General features: G+C 45.3%; 1 protein-coding gene across 1 annotated transcript in view; it reads right to left on the reverse strand.

Moving 5' to 3' along the window:
* LOC311247572 (uncharacterized protein) overlaps positions 1–3,760 on the reverse strand; it is a gene marked incomplete at its 3' end in the record, with an annotated part of 31,619 nt that extends 27,859 nt beyond the window's left edge. Inside the window, 1 exon segment of the mRNA XM_084338605.1 lies at positions 3,674–3,760.
* Positions 3,761–5,359: the final 1,599 nt, after the last annotated feature.

Raw genomic sequence — 5,359 nt, forward strand, 5'->3', positions numbered from 1 at the left:
CACCCAGACAGTCACACTTTACATTCTCTGTTCCTGTGTAGCCATTTGTGTAATGACAGTATAACAAGTATTGTACTTAGTCATTGTTGCAATGTACTTACTGCATTGAATTGACTCAATACCTAGGAATAAAGTCAGGGTTAGGATTAGGAATATAGTTAGGGTTATTGTTAATGTTAAGGAAGTGTAATGCGGTAAGTACACTGTGTAACAATGAGTATGTAATTACAAAAACTAAGTACAAACTTAATTAATTAAATTGTAGAGCACTGTGATATATTGTTACCAATATTTGCTTTGATGTCTAGTCCCTAGTCCTCTATTCAGTGTGTGTATGTGTGTGAGAGAGAGAGAGAGAGAGAGAGAGAGAGAGAGAGAGAGAGAGAGAGAGAGAGAGAGCGAGAGAGATAGAGAGAGAGAGGACGTCAGAGAGAACATATGGAATTCAATGGAAGAACAGAACACAGAAGAATAGAACACGGTAGAATAGAATGGCTATAGGAAACAAGCCATGTTTGATCTGAATGGTAAATAGACTGCAATTATATAGGAGCTTTTAACCAAGAAAGAGGCATCTGGGGCAGCTGTCCATGGTGCTGAGAGCTAACTCAGAGACCACGCAGTGATAATGTGCAGCATAATATAATATTATTTGCAGCGCTATCTTGACTGAGAGGGTGGCCAGGATGGTGTTAGTCTCGAGCCCTTATGCCTAAATGAATGTGGCTAGCTAGCTAACAAACACCGTAATATTAGTTTAAAGGGGAACTATCTTATAAATGGCCTTTTTGAGTGTTTGGCATTGTTTCCTAGCTATGTGAACTTATATTAATATGATCTATGTCGCAAAATTCTCATATTGGCGCATTCTTCCAATCTCCTCTCACAATATTCACCCTCACTGAACTGAGTCGTTTGAAAATGTGCCTATATCTGATGTCATATAGTCACCGCTGCATGTTAATGTTCAGGAGAACACGACGGTGCGGTTTAGGAGCCCAGGCTCAAAACAGCTCGAAATCTTGAGGTAGAAAAATGCTGTTTTTGAGGACTTGATTAGAAATACAAAACAATGAATAAAAAAAATATATATATTACAGAGGTGTTCCATAGACTCACAGGAATTGTGTAAAAGTGCCCAAATAGTGAAAGAAATAGTAAAATAGTTCCCCTTTAATAATACACGTTACATAATACATGTTAGTTTGTTTACTTACTCGCACATCCACAAATAGTCGGTATCGGTCTCATTCTCTTTTCTGTTTGTCGATGGTTTGGTTCACCCAGTCTTTTCACAATATTCCACCACATTGTAACGTTAGCTAACTGTCTGTAAAGTAAACTATGGATGAGTCGGTCACACTAACCAGTTGAGCTATTAATGTTAACAGCGTTCGTTCAGCTGTCAGCTGTCACACACGGAAGCAACACGACGCGCACGATAGTAGGGCGAAGTGGATGGGCCAATGGAATGAGCACACTGTGCGCACCCAGTCCTCGTGGGAGTTGTAGTATTATATAGTATCACCTGGATTCACTTAATTATTCCAGATGCCTTTTGTAGACTACAATGTTTTTTTTTCATATAAAAGAAAGGCACCCGCCCCGTTGGCGGGAAGAATGACGCAGGTGTCAATGTCAAGCCCTGAATGTATGCATGTGTGCGTTGTATGAATGTATGAATGTGTGTACAGATGCAGCCATTAGAACTCTGTCCACTGGGGCATGGGGACTGTGCATTGACTTCATTCATCCGGAGGGGCATCACTATACTGTAGCGCTAATGTATTTTATTCATTTATAACTAAAGCACTTTCAGGCCAAGTATACAGCTGATTATTTTTTTTATCCACTTTTTTCTCCTTATTTTTTCTATTTTTTTCCCATCCCAATTTTGTGTATCCAATTCTCCCCTCCCCTGTCTTGAACGTTGCTCGCACATGCCCCCCACTGGTCGGTTGTAGGGAGGATAGAAGCCTTGCATCACGTGTTCCCTCCGGCACATGAGGAGGCAGCCTGTCACATCTTTTCACCTGCCAGCGCGGACTCTCATTGGCGAGGTGTAACGCATGGGAGGCTCACACTACCCTCGCCACTTCCTGCCTCTGCTGTGCAGGTGTCTCCCAACCGACCTGTAGGGGTCGCTGTCCACAACGTCCAATCCCCACCCATCGACTTCCACCCGCTGACTCTGCCAAATGAGCCAGTACGACGGCCGGTCCAAGCCGAAGGCAATGCTGAGACTGGGATTCGATACCGGAGTCTCTTTTTTTTTTTTTTTTTTTAACTTTGACCAGTCAGCTGGTTCTTTTAGCGTTTATCGCTTTTTCATCGCATTCATACTTGGTCAAGTTCGACCGACAGAAGCAGGCTGAAAGGGTTCAGATGGGGGGGAAGACACTCTGGGAAAGGCACGGCTGCCGTCCGGGATTCGAACGCGCTCAGCCCCAGATCCGTGACGAGCACGGTTGTCCACGGCGCTGAAATAGCACTCGCGGTACGTGGTGAGCTACTGGAGCTCCCCGATACCGGAGTCTCTTGCATTGGTGACGAGCGCAATCTCCGCTACACCATCCAGCCGCCTCATATACAGCTGATTTGATTATGTTTGTGGACCGCAAATGACATCACGCCATGTCACCATGTCTACAGGCTGAGAGAAAACAGGGTTTATTCAATGTATATGATGTATAGATTGGGGGGAGATGGTAGCATCTAAAGGTGCCAGGTCAGAGAGGTCGAAATGTGCTTGGCTTAGAAGACGGTGATAGAAGAAGCGGTTCAGAGGCAGTAGCCAGCAGAATGTTTAGCAGGGCCGAATGTTGACATTCCGATCTGGAACAAGCTGATAGCGGCAGAGCGAGGGAGAGGGGTGACATCCTTAATGAAACAGTAGAAACTGCGTTTTGATGTGTGTAAAGGTTAAACGCGGTTGTCATGACAGCGAGTCGCATGACAACCAGAAGAGGGGCGGGGCTATCGTTGCTATGACGAAGATCTATAAGTCGAACAGTGTTTCCGGGTGTGAGGCAGACCAAAGAAACGAATCCCACAGGAGGGAAGAGACCAAGATACTCTCTCCTCTCATCACAGAGAGGGGGGGGGGGGAGGAAGAATGACACATCATCATTAGCTTCGGCTAACGCGAGGAAGGTTTAGGCTAAAGACCAGGCCTGACCACCATTGGACTGAACACATGAAAGATCATTAGAATGGACTTTTCAAGGACAATACAATCTGTTAACATCTGAGCTGAGGCTTCTGTTTATATCAATAAACAACGCTTTTCCTTGTAAGGTAGTATGTTGTCGAAGTGTCGAATTCTTACGAAGGTGGAGAATTATTATGGTTTGCGGATCACACTAACGGGGAGAGATAAGGATTTTATCAGCCAGTATAGGAGACGTCAGGACCATTAAAATTACACAACGCAGAGGAATGGATGGAGAGAGGATAACACAAGAAGACGTGATACTGGCCAGATTGATCAGAATCTAACAAGGCTATGAATTAATGTTGTGTTTTTTTTCTCCAAATGTAGCCAACAGTAAAGACGCTAAACCTGTCAAATCAGCAGTCAAAGTGTATATTTTCAGCATTACATTTGTATACCAACGATTTTAAATGTTATTAGTGAAATATATAATGTGTGTCTTCCTGTGTGGTGCAGTACCTTGGTCCTGGCCAGCAGGGGAGCTCCTCTCTCCAGCAGCAGCTCTACAGCCGGGTCATGGCCGCTCCGCGCGGCACAGTGGAGAGGAGTCAGACCGTCCTGCACACAACACACACACACACACACACACACACACACACACACACACACACACACACACACACACACACACACACACACACACACACACACACACACACACACACACACACACACACACACACACACACACACACACACACACACACACACACACACACACACACACACAAGAGGTTAGGCAATTGCATGATAACGTACACACATGTTCAAACATGCGCACGCACACATGCACACACACACACACACACACACACACACACACACACACACACACACACACACACACACACACACACACACACACACACACACACACACACACACACACACACACACACACACACACACACACACACACACACACACACACACACACACACACACACACACACACAGGGAGGTAGCTGCTATTCCGTGTGGTGTTGTTTATCACCATGGGGCTGTGTTAGTGTACTAAACACACAACTTAAGGCTTATACATTCTGAATATTTATCTTTCTCTTTTCATATTTATCATCTCTGCAGATGTTTCTATATAGCTTACTAACTGTCCTAATCCTAACCCCCTGCCTGACCTGCTTCAACGTCACATGGAATAGTCTTCCAGAGCAAACAGCTAATTCTGTATGAATGCTAGCTAGTTAGCATTCGTGCTAACTTTTAAACACCGCTGGCTATGACACGCCCGGCGGGCACGAAACCCTAACGTAACTGCACTGAGTGACCTCTGAACGTGTGTCAGCCAGAGAGAATTAGTGATTCGATAGTTGTGGTGTTGTTGTTGTATGATGTTGACTCATTATAATATCACGACCATAACTGCACCAGACGGTGTTATGATGTTTAGTGAGCTGTGCCAGTGATAACAGATATTCATCTGTTGACCCGGTGACGTCGCTGAACGCTCTGACCGTCTGGCCCGCTGTTAGTGATGCTGAGACTGACCGGGACCCAGTGAGAGCACTGACCGTCTGGCCCGCTGTTAGTGATGCTGAGACTGACCGGGACCCAGTGAGAGCACTGACCGTCTGGCCCGCTGTTAGTGATGCTGAGACTGACCGGGACCCAGTGAGAGCACTGACCGGCTGGCCCGCTGTGTGAAGACGGTCAATTAGGGAAGAGGTTAAATATAAACAAGATTCATTCATCATTATTACTAGACATTATTATTTTGATATGTACTCTAATGTTACAATAAAGGATGATAGTATCTCACTATTGTCTTCTGGATATAGGCCAAGGAGGGAGGGATGAGAAGGAGGTGTAGTAACAATGGACAGATAGAAGAGAGGGAGGGGATTCGCGCCAGCATGAGGTGATTGTTTTATGTGTGTTGAAAGTGAATGCAGTGAGCCGATTGGAGCCCATCTCTGCGTTGAAAGTGAATGCAGTGAGCCGATTGGAGCCCAGGTATTGTTCTCTGCGTTGAAAGTGAATGCAGTGAGCTGATTGGAGCCCAGGTATTGTTCTCTGCGTTGAAAGTGAATGCAGTGAGCTGATTGGAGCCATCTCTGCGTTGAAAGTGAATGCAGTGAGCTGATTGGAGCCCATCTCTGCGTTGAAAGTGAATGCAGTGAGCTGATT

Source organism: Notolepis coatsorum (genome assembly GCF_963971535.1).
Source record: "Notolepis coatsorum genome assembly, contig: SCAFFOLD_1859, whole genome shotgun sequence".
Lineage (NCBI taxonomy): Eukaryota > Metazoa > Chordata > Actinopteri > Aulopiformes > Paralepididae > Notolepis > Notolepis coatsorum.